This window comes from Astatotilapia calliptera, chromosome 6 (genome assembly GCF_964374335.1).
Source record: "Astatotilapia calliptera chromosome 6, fAstCal68.1, whole genome shotgun sequence".
NCBI lineage: Eukaryota > Metazoa > Chordata > Actinopteri > Cichliformes > Cichlidae > Astatotilapia > Astatotilapia calliptera.
Genome location: NC_137427.1, coordinates 38,978,881 through 38,998,838, shown reverse-complemented (window position 1 = coordinate 38,998,838; position 19,958 = coordinate 38,978,881).

Here is a 19,958-nt window from a genome sequence, read left to right as displayed (position 1 = left end):
GACCCCAGTGCAAGAAAGTTACTTACCAGCAATACAAGACATAAATACACACATAAACATTATAAGACATAAATACACACATAAACATTATAAGACATAAATACAAATATAAACATTATAAGACATAAAAACAAGTCAAAGATATTTGCAATAAACAGACCTCAGTGCAAGAAAGTTACTTACCAGCAATAAAAGACATAAATACACATATAAACATTATAAGACATAAAAACAGGTCAAAGATATTTGGAATGAACAGACCTCAGTTCAAGAAAGTTACTTACCAGCAACACAAGACATACATACACATATAAACATTACAAGACATGAAAACAGGTCAAAGATATTTGCAACAAACAGACCTCAGTGCAAGAACGTTACTTACAAGCAATATAAGACATAAATACAAATATAAACATTATAAGACATGAAAACAGGTCAAAGATATTTGCAATGAACAGACCTCAGTGCAAGAACGTTACTTACAAGCAATACAAGACATAAATACACACATAAACATTATAAGACATAAATACAAATATAAACATTATAAGACATAAAAACAAGTCAAATATATTTGAGACAAACAGACCTCAGTGCAAGAACGTTACTTACAAGCAATACAAGACACAAATACACAAATAAACATTATAAGACATAAATACAAATATAAACATTATAAGACATAAATACACACATAAACATTATAAGACATAAATACACACATAAACATTATAAGGCATAAAAAAAGTTAAAGATATTTGAGACAAACAGACCTCAGTGCAAGAAAGTTACTTACCAGCAATATAAGACATAAATACACATATAAACATTATAAGACATAAAAACAAGTCAAAGATATTTGCAATAAACAGACCTCAGTGCAAGAAAGTTACTTACCAGCAATATAAGACATAAATACACATATAAACATTATAAGACATAAAAACACGTCAAAGATATTTGCAATGAACAGACCTCAGTGCAAGAAACTTACTTACCAGCAATACAAGACATAAATACACACATAAACATTATAAGACATAAAAACAAGTCGAAGATATTTGCAACAAACAGACCTCAGTGCAAGAACGTTACTTACAAGCAATATAAGACATAAATACACACATAAACATTATAAGACATAAAAACACGTCAAAGATATTTGCAATGAACAGACCTCAGTGCAAGAAAGTTACTTACCAGCAATATAAGACATAAATACAAATATAAACTTTATAAGACATAAAAACACGTCAAAGATATTTGCAATGAACAGACCTCAGTGCAAGAAAGTTACTTACCAGCAATATAAGACATAAATACAAATATAAACATTATAAGACATAAAAACACGTCAAAGATATTTGCAATGAACAGACCTCAGTGCAAGAAAGTTACTTACCAGCAATACAAGACATAAATACAAATATAAACATTATAAGACATAAAAACAGGTCAAAGATATTTGGAATGAACAGACCTCAGTTCAAGAAAGTTACTTACCAGCAACACAAGACATACATACACATATAAACATTATAAGACATAAAAACAAGTCAAAGAATTTTGCAATAAACAGACCTCAGTGCAAGAAAGTTACTTACCAGCAATATAAGACATAAATACACATATAAACATTATAAGACATAAAAACAGGTCAAAGATATTTGCAATGAACAGACCTCAGTGCAAGAAAGTTACTTACCAGCAATATAAGACATAAATACACATATAAACATTATAAGACATAAAAACAGGTCAAAGATATTTGGAATGAACAGACCTCAGTTCAAGAAAGTTACTTACCAGCAACACAAGACATACATACACATATAAACATTATAAGACATAAAAACAAGTCAAAGAATTTTGCAATAAACAGACCTCAGTGCAAGAAAGTTACTTACCAGCAATATAAGACATAAATACACATATAAACATTATAAGACATGAAAACAGGTCAAAGATATTTGCAATAAACAGACCTCAGTGCAAGAAAGTTACTTACCAGCAATATAAGACATAAATACACACATAAACATTACAAGACATAAAAACAAGTCAAAGATATTTGCAATAAACAGACCTCAGTGCAAGAAAGTTACTTACCAGCAATATAAGACATAAATACAAATATAAACATTATAAGACATGAAAACACGTCAAAGATATTTGCAATGAACAGACCTCAGTGCAAGAACGTTACTTACCAGCAATATAAGACATAAATACACATATAAACATTACAGGACATAAAAACAGGTCAAAGATATTTGCAATAAACAGACCTCAGTGCAAGAAAGTTACTTACCAGCAATATAAGACATAAATACACATATAAACATTACAGGACATAAAAACAGGTCAAAGATATTTGCAATAAACAGACCTCAGTGCAAGAAAGTTACTTACCAGCAATATAAGACATAAATACACATATAAACATTACAGGACATAAAAACAGGTCAAAGATATTTGCAATAAACAGACCTCAGTGCAAGAAAGTTACTTACCAGCAATATAAGACATAAATACACATATAAACATTACAGGACATAAAAACAGGTCAAAGATATTTGCAATAAACAGACCTCAGTGCAAGAAAGTTACTTACCAGCAATATAAGACATAAATACACATATAAACATTATAAGACATAAAAACAGGTCAAAGATATTTGCAATGAACAGACCTCAGTTCAAGAAAGTTACTTACCAGCAATAGAAAAAACATATACACACCCATAAACATTACAAGACATAAAAAAAAGTCAAAGATATTTGCAACAAACAGACCTCAGTGTAAGAACGTTACTTACCAGCAATATAAGACATAAATACACATAAACATTATAAGACATAAATACACACATAAACATTATAAGACATAAATACAAATATAAACACTATAAGAAAAAAAAACAAGTCAAAGATGTTTGCAACAAACAGACCTCAGTGCAAGAACGTTACTTACCAGCAATACAAGACATAAATACACACATAAACACTGCAAGACATAAAAACAAGTCAAAGATATTTGCAACAAACAGATCTCAGGGCAAGAACATTACTTACCAGCAATACAAGACATAAATACACATATAAACATTATAAGACATAAAAACAAGTCAAAGAATTTTGCAATAAACAGACCTCAGTGCAAGAAAGTTACTTACCAGCAATATAAGACATAAATACACACATGAACATTACAAGACATAAAAACAAGTCAAAGATATTTGCAATAAACAGACCTCAGTGCAAGAACGTTACTTATAAGCAATACAAGACATAAATACACACATAAACATTATAAGACATAAAAACAAGTCAAAGATATTTGCAATAAACAGACCTCAGTGCAAGAAAGTTACTTACCAGCAATATAAGACATAAATACAAAAATAAACATTATAAGACATGAAAACACGTCAAAGATATTTGCAATGAACAGACCTCAGTGCAAGAACGTTACTTACCAGCAATACAGGACATAAAAACAAGTCAAAGATATTTGCAATAAACAGACCTCAGTGCAAGAAAGTTACTTACCAGCAATATAAGACATAAATACACATATAAACATTATAAGACATAAAAACAGGTCAAAGATATTTGCAATGAACAGACCTCAGTTCAAGAACGTTACTTACCAGCAATAGAAAAAACATATACACACCCATAAACATTACAAGACATAAAAACAGGTCAAAGATATTTGCAATAAACAGACCTCAGTGCAAGAAAGTTACTTACCAGCAATATAAGACATAAATACACATATAAACATTATAAGACATAAAAACAGGTCAAAGATATTTGCAATGAACAGACCTCAGTTCAAGAACGTTACTTACCAGCAATAGAAAAAACATATACACACCCATAAACATTACAAGACATAAAAACAGGTCAAAGATATTTGCAACAAACAGAACTCAGTGCAAGAACGTTACTTACCAGCAATATAAGACATAAATACACATAAACATTATAAGACATAAATACACACATAAACATTATAAGACATAAATACAAATATAAACATTATAAGACATAAAAACAAGTCAAAGATATTTGCAACAAACAGACCTCAGTGCAAGAACGTTACTTACCAGCAATACAAGACATAAATACACACATAAAAACTGCAAGACATAAAAACAAGTCAAAGATATTTGCAACAAACAGATCTCAGGGCAAGAACGTTACTTACCAGCAATACAAGACATAAATACACATAAACATTATAAGACATAAATACACACATAAACATTATAAGACATAAATACAAATATAAACACTATAAGAAAAAAAAACAAGTCAAAGATGTTTGCAACAAACAGACCTCAGTGCAAGAACGTTACTTACCAGCAATACAAGACATAAATACACACATAAACACTGCAAGACATAAAAACAAGTCAAAGATATTTGCAACAAACAGATCTCAGGGCAAGAACATTACTTACCAGCAATACAAGACATAAATACACATATAAACATTATAAGACATAAAAACAAGTCAAAGAATTTTGCAATAAACAGACCTCAGTGCAAGAAAGTTACTTACCAGCAATATAAGACATAAATACACACATGAACATTACAAGACATAAAAACAAGTCAAAGATATTTGCAATAAACAGACCTCAGTGCAAGAACGTTACTTATAAGCAATACAAGACATAAATACACACATAAACATTATAAGACATAAAAACAAGTCAAAGATATTTGCAATAAACAGACCTCAGTGCAAGAAAGTTACTTACCAGCAATATAAGACATAAATACAAAAATAAACATTATAAGACATGAAAACACGTCAAAGATATTTGCAATGAACAGACCTCAGTGCAAGAACGTTACTTACCAGCAATACAGGACATAAAAACAAGTCAAAGATATTTGCAATAAACAGACCTCAGTGCAAGAAAGTTACTTACCAGCAATATAAGACATAAATACACATATAAACATTATAAGACATAAAAACAGGTCAAAGATATTTGCAATGAACAGACCTCAGTTCAAGAACGTTACTTACCAGCAATAGAAAAAACATATACACACCCATAAACATTACAAGACATAAAAACAGGTCAAAGATATTTGCAATAAACAGACCTCAGTGCAAGAAAGTTACTTACCAGCAATATAAGACATAAATACACATATAAACATTATAAGACATAAAAACAGGTCAAAGATATTTGCAATGAACAGACCTCAGTTCAAGAACGTTACTTACCAGCAATAGAAAAAACATATACACACCCATAAACATTACAAGACATAAAAACAGGTCAAAGATATTTGCAACAAACAGAACTCAGTGCAAGAACGTTACTTACCAGCAATATAAGACATAAATACACATAAACATTATAAGACATAAATACACACATAAACATTATAAGACATAAATACAAATATAAACATTATAAGACATAAAAACAAGTCAAAGATATTTGCAACAAACAGACCTCAGTGCAAGAACGTTACTTACCAGCAATACAAGACATAAATACACACATAAAAACTGCAAGACATAAAAACAAGTCAAAGATATTTGCAACAAACAGATCTCAGGGCAAGAACGTTACTTACCAGCAATACAAGACATAAATACACACATAAAAACTGCAAGACATAAAAACAAGTCAAAGATATTTGCAACAAACAGATCTCAGGGCAAGAACATTACTTACCAGCAATATAAGACATAAATACACACATAAAAACTGCAAGACATAAAAACAAGTCAAAGATATTTGCAACAAACAGATCTCAGGGCAAGAACGTTACTTACCAGCAATACAAGACATAAATACACATATAAACATTATAAGACAAAAAAACAAGTCAAAGATATTTGCAATAAACAGACCTCAGTGCAAGAAATTTACTTACCAGCAATATAAGACATAAATACACACATAAACATTATAAGGCATAAATACACACATAAACATTATAAGGCATAAATACACACATAAACATTATAAGACATAAAAACAGGTCAAAGATATTTGCAATAAACAGACCTCAGTGCAAGAACGTTACTTACATGCAATACAAGACATAAATACAAAAATAAACATTACAAGACATAAAAACAAGTCAAAGATATTTGCAATAAACAGACCTCAGTGCAAGAAAGTTACTTACCAGCAATATAAGACATAAATACACATATAAACATTACAGGACATAAAAACAGGTCAAAGATATTTGCAATAAACAGACCTCAGTGCAAGAAAGTTACTTACCAGCAATATAAGACATAAATACACATATAAACATTACAGGACATAAAAACAGGTCAAAGATATTTGGAATGAACAGACCTCAGTTCAAGAAAGTTACTTACCAGCAACACAAGACATACATACACATATAAACATTACAAGACATGAAAACAGGTCAAAGATATTTGCAACAAACAGACCTCAGTGCAAGAACGTTACTTACAAGCAATATAAGACATAAATACAAATATAAACATTATAAGACATGAAAACAGGTCAAAGATATTTGCAATGAACAGACCTCAGTGCAAGAACGTTACTTACAAGCAATACAAGACATAAATACACACATAAACATTATAAGACATAAATACAAATATAAACATTATAAGACATAAAAACAAGTCAAATATATTTGAGACAAACAGACCTCAGTGCAAGAACGTTACTTACAAGCAATACAAGACACAAATACACAAATAAACATTATAAGACATAAATACAAATATAAACATTATAAGACATAAATACACACATAAACATTATAAGACATAAATACACACATAAACATTATAAGGCATAAAAAAAGTTAAAGATATTTGAGACAAACAGACCTCAGTGCAAGAAAGTTACTTACCAGCAATATAAGACATAAATACACATATAAACATTATAAGACATAAAAACAAGTCAAAGATATTTGCAATAAACAGACCTCAGTGCAAGAAAGTTACTTACCAGCAATATAAGACATAAATACACATATAAACATTATAAGACATAAAAACACGTCAAAGATATTTGCAATGAACAGACCTCAGTGCAAGAAACTTACTTACCAGCAATACAAGACATAAATACACACATAAACATTATAAGACATAAAAACAAGTCGAAGATATTTGCAACAAACAGACCTCAGTGCAAGAACGTTACTTACAAGCAATATAAGACATAAATACACACATAAACATTATAAGACATAAAAACACGTCAAAGATATTTGCAATGAACAGACCTCAGTGCAAGAAAGTTACTTACCAGCAATATAAGACATAAATACAAATATAAACTTTATAAGACATAAAAACACGTCAAAGATATTTGCAATGAACAGACCTCAGTGCAAGAAAGTTACTTACCAGCAATATAAGACATAAATACAAATATAAACATTATAAGACATAAAAACACGTCAAAGATATTTGCAATGAACAGACCTCAGTGCAAGAAAGTTACTTACCAGCAATACAAGACATAAATACAAATATAAACATTATAAGACATAAAAACAGGTCAAAGATATTTGGAATGAACAGACCTCAGTTCAAGAAAGTTACTTACCAGCAACACAAGACATACATACACATATAAACATTATAAGACATAAAAACAAGTCAAAGAATTTTGCAATAAACAGACCTCAGTGCAAGAAAGTTACTTACCAGCAATATAAGACATAAATACACATATAAACATTATAAGACATAAAAACAGGTCAAAGATATTTGCAATGAACAGACCTCAGTGCAAGAAAGTTACTTACCAGCAATATAAGACATAAATACACATATAAACATTATAAGACATAAAAACAGGTCAAAGATATTTGCAATAAACAGACCTCAGTGCAAGAAAGTTACTTACCAGCAATATAAGACATAAATACACACATAAACATTACAAGACATAAAAACAAGTCAAAGATATTTGCAATAAACAGACCTCAGTGCAAGAAAGTTACTTACCAGCAATATAAGACATAAATACAAATATAAACATTATAAGACATGAAAACACGTCAAAGATATTTGCAATGAACAGACCTCAGTGCAAGAACGTTACTTACCAGCAATATAAGACATAAATACACATATAAACATTACAGGACATAAAAACAGGTCAAAGATATTTGCAATAAACAGACCTCAGTGCAAGAAAGTTACTTACCAGCAATATAAGACATAAATACACATATAAACATTACAGGACATAAAAACAGGTCAAAGATATTTGCAATAAACAGACCTCAGTGCAAGAAAGTTACTTACCAGCAATATAAGACATAAATACACATATAAACATTACAGGACATAAAAACAGGTCAAAGATATTTGCAATAAACAGACCTCAGTGCAAGAAAGTTACTTACCAGCAATATAAGACATAAATACACATATAAACATTACAGGACATAAAAACAGGTCAAAGATATTTGCAATAAACAGACCTCAGTGCAAGAAAGTTACTTACCAGCAATATAAGACATAAATACACATATAAACATTATAAGACATAAAAACAGGTCAAAGATATTTGCAATGAACAGACCTCAGTTCAAGAAAGTTACTTACCAGCAATAGAAAAAACATATACACACCCATAAACATTACAAGACATAAAAAAAAGTCAAAGATATTTGCAACAAACAGACCTCAGTGTAAGAACGTTACTTACCAGCAATATAAGACATAAATACACATAAACATTATAAGACATAAATACACACATAAACATTATAAGACATAAATACAAATATAAACACTATAAGAAAAAAAAACAAGTCAAAGATGTTTGCAACAAACAGACCTCAGTGCAAGAACGTTACTTACCAGCAATACAAGACATAAATACACACATAAACACTGCAAGACATAAAAACAAGTCAAAGATATTTGCAACAAACAGATCTCAGGGCAAGAACATTACTTACCAGCAATACAAGACATAAATACACATATAAACATTATAAGACATAAAAACAAGTCAAAGAATTTTGCAATAAACAGACCTCAGTGCAAGAAAGTTACTTACCAGCAATATAAGACATAAATACACACATAAACATTACAAGACATAAAAACAAGTCAAAGATATTTGCAATAAACAGACCTCAGTGCAAGAACGTTACTTATAAGCAATACAAGACATAAATACACACATAAACATTATAAGACATAAAAACAAGTCAAAGATATTTGCAATAAACAGACCTCAGTGCAAGAAAGTTACTTACCAGCAATATAAGACATAAATACAAAAATAAACATTATAAGACATGAAAACACGTCAAAGATATTTGCAATGAACAGACCTCAGTGCAAGAACGTTACTTACCAGCAATACAGGACATAAAAACAAGTCAAAGATATTTGCAATAAACAGACCTCAGTGCAAGAAAGTTACTTACCAGCAATATAAGACATAAATACACATATAAACATTATAAGACATAAAAACAGGTCAAAGATATTTGCAATGAACAGACCTCAGTTCAAGAACGTTACTTACCAGCAATAGAAAAAACATATACACACCCATAAACATTACAAGACATAAAAACAGGTCAAAGATATTTGCAATAAACAGACCTCAGTGCAAGAAAGTTACTTACCAGCAATATAAGACATAAATACACATATAAACATTATAAGACATAAAAACAGGTCAAAGATATTTGCAATGAACAGACCTCAGTTCAAGAACGTTACTTACCAGCAATAGAAAAAACATATACACACCCATAAACATTACAAGACATAAAAACAGGTCAAAGATATTTGCAACAAACAGAACTCAGTGCAAGAACGTTACTTACCAGCAATATAAGACATAAATACACATAAACATTATAAGACATAAATACACACATAAACATTATAAGACATAAATACAAATATAAACATTATAAGACATAAAAACAAGTCAAAGATATTTGCAACAAACAGACCTCAGTGCAAGAACGTTACTTACCAGCAATACAAGACATAAATACACACATAAAAACTGCAAGACATAAAAACAAGTCAAAGATATTTGCAACAAACAGATCTCAGGGCAAGAACGTTACTTACCAGCAATACAAGACATAAATACACACATAAAAACTGCAAGACATAAAAACAAGTCAAAGATATTTGCAACAAACAGATCTCAGGGCAAGAACATTACTTACCAGCAATATAAGACATAAATACACACATAAAAACTGCAAGACATAAAAACAAGTCAAAGATATTTGCAACAAACAGATCTCAGGGCAAGAACGTTACTTACCAGCAATACAAGACATAAATACACATATAAACATTATAAGACAAAAAAACAAGTCAAAGATATTTGCAATAAACAGACCTCAGTGCAAGAAATTTACTTACCAGCAATATAAGACATAAATACACACATAAACATTATAAGGCATAAATACACACATAAACATTATAAGGCATAAATACACACATAAACATTATAAGACATAAAAACAGGTCAAAGATATTTGCAATAAACAGACCTCAGTGCAAGAACGTTACTTACATGCAATACAAGACATAAATACAAAAATAAACATTACAAGACATAAAAACAAGTCAAAGATATTTGCAATAAACAGACCTCAGTGCAAGAAAGTTACTTACCAGCAATATAAGACATAAATACACATATAAACATTACAGGACATAAAAACAGGTCAAAGATATTTGCAATAAACAGACCTCAGTGCAAGAAAGTTACTTACCAGCAATATAAGACATAAATACACATATAAACATTACAGGACATAAAAACAGGTCAAAGATATTTGGAATGAACAGACCTCAGTTCAAGAAAGTTACTTACCAGCAACACAAGACATACATACACATATAAACATTACAAGACATGAAAACAGGTCAAAGATATTTGCAACAAACAGACCTCAGTGCAAGAACGTTACTTACAAGCAATATAAGACATAAATACAAATATAAACATTATAAGACATGAAAACAGGTCAAAGATATTTGCAATGAACAGACCTCAGTGCAAGAACGTTACTTACAAGCAATACAAGACATAAATACACACATAAACATTATAAGACATAAATACAAATATAAACATTATAAGACATAAAAACAAGTCAAATATATTTGAGACAAACAGACCTCAGTGCAAGAACGTTACTTACAAGCAATACAAGACACAAATACACAAATAAACATTATAAGACATAAATACAAATATAAACATTATAAGACATAAATACACACATAAACATTATAAGACATAAATACACACATAAACATTATAAGGCATAAAAAAAGTTAAAGATATTTGAGACAAACAGACCTCAGTGCAAGAAAGTTACTTACCAGCAATATAAGACATAAATACACATATAAACATTATAAGACATAAAAACAAGTCAAAGATATTTGCAATAAACAGACCTCAGTGCAAGAAAGTTACTTACCAGCAATATAAGACATAAATACACATATAAACATTATAAGACATAAAAACACGTCAAAGATATTTGCAATGAACAGACCTCAGTGCAAGAAACTTACTTACCAGCAATACAAGACATAAATACACACATAAACATTATAAGACATAAAAACAAGTCGAAGATATTTGCAACAAACAGACCTCAGTGCAAGAACGTTACTTACAAGCAATATAAGACATAAATACACACATAAACATTATAAGACATAAAAACACGTCAAAGATATTTGCAATGAACAGACCTCAGTGCAAGAAAGTTACTTACCAGCAATATAAGACATAAATACAAATATAAACTTTATAAGACATAAAAACACGTCAAAGATATTTGCAATGAACAGACCTCAGTGCAAGAAAGTTACTTACCAGCAATATAAGACATAAATACAAATATAAACATTATAAGACATAAAAACACGTCAAAGATATTTGCAATGAACAGACCTCAGTGCAAGAAAGTTACTTACCAGCAATACAAGACATACATACACATATAAACATTATAAGACATAAAAACAGGTCAAAGATATTTGCAATGAACAGACCTCAGTGCAAGAAAGTTACTTACCAGCAATATAAGACATAAATACACATATAAACATTATAAGACATAAAAACAGGTCAAAGATATTTGGAATGAACAGACCTCAGTTCAAGAAAGTTACTTACCAGCAACACAAGACATACATACACATATAAACATTATAAGACATAAAAACAAGTCAAAGAATTTTGCAATAAACAGACCTCAGTGCAAGAAAGTTACTTACCAGCAATATAAGACATAAATACACATATAAACATTATAAGACATGAAAACAGGTCAAAGATATTTGCAATAAACAGACCTCAGTGCAAGAAAGTTACTTACCAGCAATATAAGACATAAATACACATATAAACATTACAGGACATAAAAACAGGTCAAAGATATTTGAAATAAACAGACCTCAGTGCAAGAAAGTTACTTACCAGCAATATAAGACATAAATACACATATAAACATTACAGGACATAAAAACAGGTCAAAGATATTTGCAATAAACAGACCTCAGTGCAAGAAAGTTGCTTACCAGCAATATAAGACATAAATACACATATAAACATTACAGGACATAAAAACAGGTCAAAGATATTTGCAATAAACAGACCTCAGTGCAAGAAAGTTACTTACCAGCAATATAAGACATAAATACACATATAAACATTACAGGACATAAAAACAGGTCAAAGATATTTGCAATAAACAGACCTCAGTGCAAGAAAGTTACTTACCAGCAATATAAGACATAAATACACATATAAACATTATAAGACATAAAAACAGGTCAAAGATATTTGCAATGAACAGACCTCAGTTCAAGAAAGTTACTTACCAGCAATAGAAAAAACATATACACACCCATAAACATTACAAGACATAAAAAAAAGTCAAAGATATTTGCAACAAACAGACCTCAGTGTAAGAACGTTACTTACCAGCAATATAAGACATAAATACACATAAACATTATAAGACATAAATACACACATAAACATTATAAGATATAAATACAAATATAAACACTATAAGAAAAAAAAACAAGTCAAAGATGTTTGCAACAAACAGACCTCAGTGCAAGAACGTTACTTACCAGCAATACAAGACATAAATACACACATAAACACTGCAAGACATAAAAACAAGTCAAAGATATTTGCAACAAACAGATCTCAGGGCAAGAACATTACTTACCAGCAATACAAGACATAAATACACATATAAACATTATAAGACATAAAAACAAGTCAAAGAATTTTGCAATAAACAGACCTCAGTGCAAGAAAGTTACTTACCAGCAATATAAGACATAAATACACACATAAACATTACAAGACATAAAAACAAGTCAAAGATATTTGCAATAAACAGACCTCAGTGCAAGAACGTTACTTATAAGCAATACAAGACATAAATACACACATAAACATTATAAGACATAAAAACAAGTCAAAGATATTTGCAATAAACAGACCTCAGTGCAAGAAAGTTACTTACCAGCAATATAAGACATAAATACAAAAATAAACATTATAAGACATGAAAACACGTCAAAGATATTTGCAATGAACAGACCTCAGTGCAAGAACGTTACTTACCAGCAATACAGGACATAAAAACAAGTCAAAGATATTTGCAATAAACAGACCTCAGTGCAAGAAAGTTACTTACCAGCAATATAAGACATAAATACACATATAAACATTACAGGACATAAAAACAGGTCAAAGATATTTGCAATAAACAGACCTCAGTGCAAGAAAGTTACTTACCAGCAATATAAGACATAAATACACATATAAACATTATAAGACATAAAAACAGGTCAAAGATATTTGCAATGAACAGACCTCAGTTCAAGAACGTTACTTACCAGCAATAGAAAAAACATATACACACCCATAAACATTACAAGACATAAAAACAGGTCAAAGATATTTGCAACAAACAGAACTCAGTGCAAGAACGTTACTTACCAGCAATATAAGACATAAATACACATAAACATTATAAGACATAAATACACACATAAACATTATAAGACATAAATACAAATATAAACATTATAAGACATAAAAACAAGTCAAAGATATTTGCAACAAACAGACCTCAGTGCAAGAACGTTACTTACCAGCAATACAAGACATAAATACACACATAAAAACTGCAAGACATAAAAACAAGTCAAAGATATTTGCAACAAACAGATCTCAGGGCAAGAACGTTACTTACCAGCAATACAAGACATAAATACACACATAAAAACTGCAAGACATAAAAACAAGTCAAAGATATTTGCAACAAACAGATCTCAGGGCAAGAACATTACTTACCAGCAATATAAGACATAAATACACACATAAAAACTGCAAGACATAAAAACAAGTCAAAGATATTTGCAACAAACAGATCTCAGGGCAAGAACGTTACTTACCAGCAATACAAGACATAAATACACATATAAACATTATAAGACAAAAAAACAAGTCAAAGATATTTGCAATAAACAGACCTCAGTGCAAGAAATTTACTTACCAGCAATATAAGACATAAATACACACATAAACATTATAAGGCATAAATACACACATAAACATTATAAGGCATAAATACACACATAAACATTATAAGACATAAAAACAGGTCAAAGATATTTGCAATAAACAGACCTCAGTGCAAGAACGTTACTTACATGCAATACAAGACATAAATACAAAAATAAACATTACAAGACATAAAAACAAGTCAAAGATATTTGCAATAAACAGACCTCAGTGCAAGAACGTTACTTATAAGCAATACAAGACATACATACACACATAAACATTACAAGACATAAAAACAAGTCAAAGATATTTGCAATAAACAGACCTCAGTGCAAGAAAGTTACTTACCAGCAATACAAGACATACATACACACATAAACATTACAGGACATAAATACACCCATAAACATTACAAGACATAAAAACAAGTCAAAGATATTTGCAACAAACAGACCTCAGTGCAAGAAAGTTACTTACCAGCAATACAAGACATACATACACATTTAACAGCAATACAAGACATACATACAGACATAAACATTAGAAGACATAAAAACAACTCAAAGAAATTTGCAATAAACAGACCTCAGTGCAAGAAAATTACTTACCAGCAATACAAGACATAAATACAAATATAAACATTATAAGACATAAAAACAAGTCAAAGATATTTGCAACAAACAGACCTCAGTGCAAGAAAGTTACTTACCAGCAATACAAGACATAAATACAAATAGAAACATTACAAGACATAAAAACAAGTCAAAGATATTTGTAATAAACAGTCCTCAGTGCAAGAGAGTTACTTACCAGCAATACAAGACATACATACACACATAAAAACTGCAAGACATAAAAACAAGTCAAAGATATTTGCAACAAACAGATCTCAGGGCAAGAATGTTACTTACCAGCAATACAAGACATAAATACACACATAAACATTATAAGGCATAAATACACACATAAACATTATAAGGCATAAATACACACATAAACATTATAAGACATAAAAACAGGTCAAAGATATTTGCAATAAACAGACCTCATTGCAAGAAAGTTACTTACCAGCAATACAAGACATACACACACCCATAAACATTGCAAGACATAAAAACAAGTCAAAGATATTTGCAATAAACAGACCTCAGTGCAAGAACGTTACTTACATGCAATACAAGACATAAATACAAATATAAACATTACAAGACATAAAAACAAGTCAAAGATATTTGCAATAAACAGACCTCAGTGCAAGAACGTTACTTACATGCAATACAAGACATAAATACAAATATAAACATTACAAGACATAAAAACAAGTCAAAGATATTTGCAATAAACAGACCTCAGTGCAAGAAAGTTACTTACCAGCAATACAAGACATACATACACACATAAACATTACAGGACATAAATACACCCATAAACATTACAAGACATAAAAACAAGTCAAAGATATTTGCAACAAACAGACCTCAGTGCAAGAAAGTTACTTACCAGCAATACAAGACATACATACACATTTAACAGCAATACAAGACATACATACACATATAAACATTACAAGACATACATACACACATAAACATTACATGACATAAAAACAAGTGAAAGATATTTGCAATAAACAGATCTCAGTGCAAGACAGTTACTTACCAGCAATACAAGACATACATACACACATAAACATTACAAGACATACATACACACATAAACATTATAAGACATAAAAACAAGTGAGAGATATTTGCAATAAACAGACCTCAGTGCAAGACAGTTACTTACCAGCAATACAAGACATACATACACACATAAACATTACAAGACATAAATACACACATAAACATTATAAAACATAAAAACAAGTCAAAGATATTTGCAATAAACAGACGTCAGTGCAAGAAAGTTACTTACTAGCAATACAAGACATACATACACATTTAACAGCAATACAAGACATACATACACATATAAACATTACAAGACATACATACACACATAAACATTATAAGACATAAAAACAAGTCAAAGATATTTGCAATACACAGATCTCAGTGTAAGAAAGTTACTTACCAGCAATACAAGACATAAAAACACACATAAACATTATAAGACATAAAAACAAGTGAGAGATATTTCCAATAAACAGGCCTCAGTGCAAGAAAGTTACTTACCAGCAATACAAGACATAAATACACTTATAAACATTACAGGACATACATACACACATAAACATTATAAGACATAAAAACAAGTCAAAGATATTTGCAATAAACAGACCTCAGTGCAAGAAAGTTACTTACCAGCACTAGAAGACATAAATACACACTTAAATATTACAAGACATAAAGACAAGTGAAAGATATTTGCAACAAACAGACCTCAGTGTAATAAAATGACTTTCCAGCATTGATTCCTCATTTTCAGGGAGGGTTTTTTCATCTTGCACTTCGCTGACACGCATCAGCATCCAGTTCTTTATGAGAAAAGGGGAAGACTGAGGGAGGGATATACTCACCGTCACCGACACGCTGGGCATCAGTGTCCTGTGCTTCATCAGAAGAGATGGCGTTCAGGAGACTATCATCCAGGATCCTGATGACTTGAGGAAGGCCTTCTTCTGCAGGACGCTCAACCACATAGTCAAGACAGTCTGTAAGGAAACAAGTTTAAAATAACATTAGGAATGTAATAAACAGCCAGTGCTAAAGCAACAGACCTACATCTGTTAGTTTGAGCAGATGATGACAGAAGAGCATTTTTGGCTACATTTATGTCAGACTGAGTGACACTTCGACTTTTTCATGTGAGATCAAAAGATGTCAACTAAGTTCACATCATTAAGTGAAGCATCCATTTTTAATAGAAGAGCACCAAACCTCCACCAAGGCAGCTCACTCTGTGCACACTACACTTTTATGGTAACACTATTTTATTTTATATACATTCATTTTGTTTTATTTGTCCCTTTTAAACCTTTATGCAAACACTACGTTGGAGTAGGTAATGGATAATAGGTACTCATTTTTAAATAACTGGACATAAATAGCTTGTTACATAAATATACTACAGGAAATGTATAACTAACTAGGCAGCTCATTCTCTTATTTATTTATTACAATTCTTTCATTAACAATGTAACACATTTTGAAACAGCATCAGAGGTTTAATGTACCAATTTCATGTCCTAAATGTTCCCAATACAAACAAAGGCAGTGGAACTCCAAGCACATATTTTTAAAATAAAACACAAAATAAAACACACACATAAAGGTTTGATTTCATGATTATTTTGACTATGCTTAATGTTTTCAATATTATTTTTATATTATTTTATTTTGATTTTTTTTTTTATCACTGCGTTATGTAGCTGGGAAAAAACGTTATAGTTTACCTAATGAAGCTTTTGATCCAGAGAAGAAAATGATGGTAGGAGCTACAGGGGATCTGGTGTGTTCACCTTTATGTTCTATCATTGTGACGAAATGCTGTTACCATAGAAACTGATTTTATTTTTATTCTTTTTTTGGGGAGTATTTTACTAATCTTTGTCCGTTAAGCTAGTTTAACCATTTTATTGGGGGGCAGTGTCAAATTTGAAGCCTTCAATCAAAGTAACATCTTTTTTCACATTCATACGCCACTCGTTAATAAATTCTACAGCTGTCCCGCAAAATTTAAAGCATACAAGCAATTTACCGGGAAAAATCTTGGAATACACATATTTTGATCACATTAAAATTTGATATTCACACTGGAACTTGTTAAATTATTATAGTTGTCTAGTGACTCTTAAAATAATTGAAGAATCTTTGAAACGTACCAGCCAGGTGACTTTCAATGAGTCCGGATCCACGACGAGCGAGCCAGCTTTGCTGTTATGACGAAACACGTCATAAAGCGACAGTACAAACGACTTCTTCGAGTCGTTTGTACTGTCGCTTTCTAGTAAATTCCGCTTTCTGTAGAAATATTCTCCAAAAGTTATCTTTCCACAAGCTGAGTTTGGAGCAGGTCAAGACAAGTTCACGAGCGAGCACAAAAGAACGAATGGAACGTTGTGGAAGTGCATTTAAACACTCGCCTTGGTTACGGTTGCCAACTGCGTGTGCACGTAATAAAACTATAAGAATGGAGCTCACTGCAATGTAATTTACAGTTAATTTATGGTCATTTATAGTTACTGCCGTTGTCACCCTTTATATGGGATGTAATATAAGCACGTAGGTATAGGTATATCCAGAGATAAACATAGATATTAGAAAGCAGCAAATCAGTAACAGATGTTTGCTTGAGTGAATAACATTAGCATATAGCTCATGGTAATATTACATCTTCACATTTTTCTTATCGAAGCTAACAATAACTTAGCGTTCTCGCTACTCACCATGCTGTAAAACAGGTATATGTTAGCAATGACACCATTTAACAGATATTAAAATGCTAGCCGCGCTAATTAGCCTTAGGATTGCTTGAGGTCTTGTTTCCAGCTCTAGTGGTCATAAGCGAACTTAGGCCTGTGCCAACCTTGAGCACGGACATCAATCTTGTAAAGCTCACTATTAAACTGACAAAAAGCCTTAGAGCCTAGAAACTATGATACTTACAACTGTGCTATGTTTGTGTCATAGCATATAGCAAGACCCCATAACGATAACTGACCTTTGACCTCTTCTCAAGATTAATCTTCAGGTCAAAGAGATAATGCTATATACAGCTATTTTAACACTATGTTTCTTACTGCCATTGTCTGACATAATATCCTTGAATCTTTTTCTAATTCAACACTTAATATAAACACTGCATGTTTATTTAAAAATTAAGAATTAAAAACGCTCCTTGTAATGCCAACTTTTGTTTTCAAATGTAAATAAAGTATATCAACTAACATACTGGACACTGTTCTGCTGAACAACACACATATTACCATTATTGTAGCTGGTGTTTTTTAGTAATTTATTATTTTATTTCTCATACAATTTAAAACATTAATAACCTTTTCAATAAAACAAAGTATCAGATGTAATTATTCTGAAACTAAGTCTAAGCTTCCCATAACTTTTTATTGCAAGTTACATTACTGACATAATAAACATAAAATGTTTGTATTGTTCATCCACAAGTCCAGTCTCTGGCTCAAACAACACAGAAGCTTGGTGTGTTTGTTTCTCAGTCCAGGCATTACTGCTTGAATGCCTGTCATGAATTTAGGTAATTCAAATGCAATTGCCTAAAGAAAGTCTTTTACATTGTCCCAACTTCCCTTAAGTACAGTGGCTGGAGATGTGGGCTGGAGATGCAATGAAAGTAAAGAAGAGAAAACAATGTACAACGAGGGAAA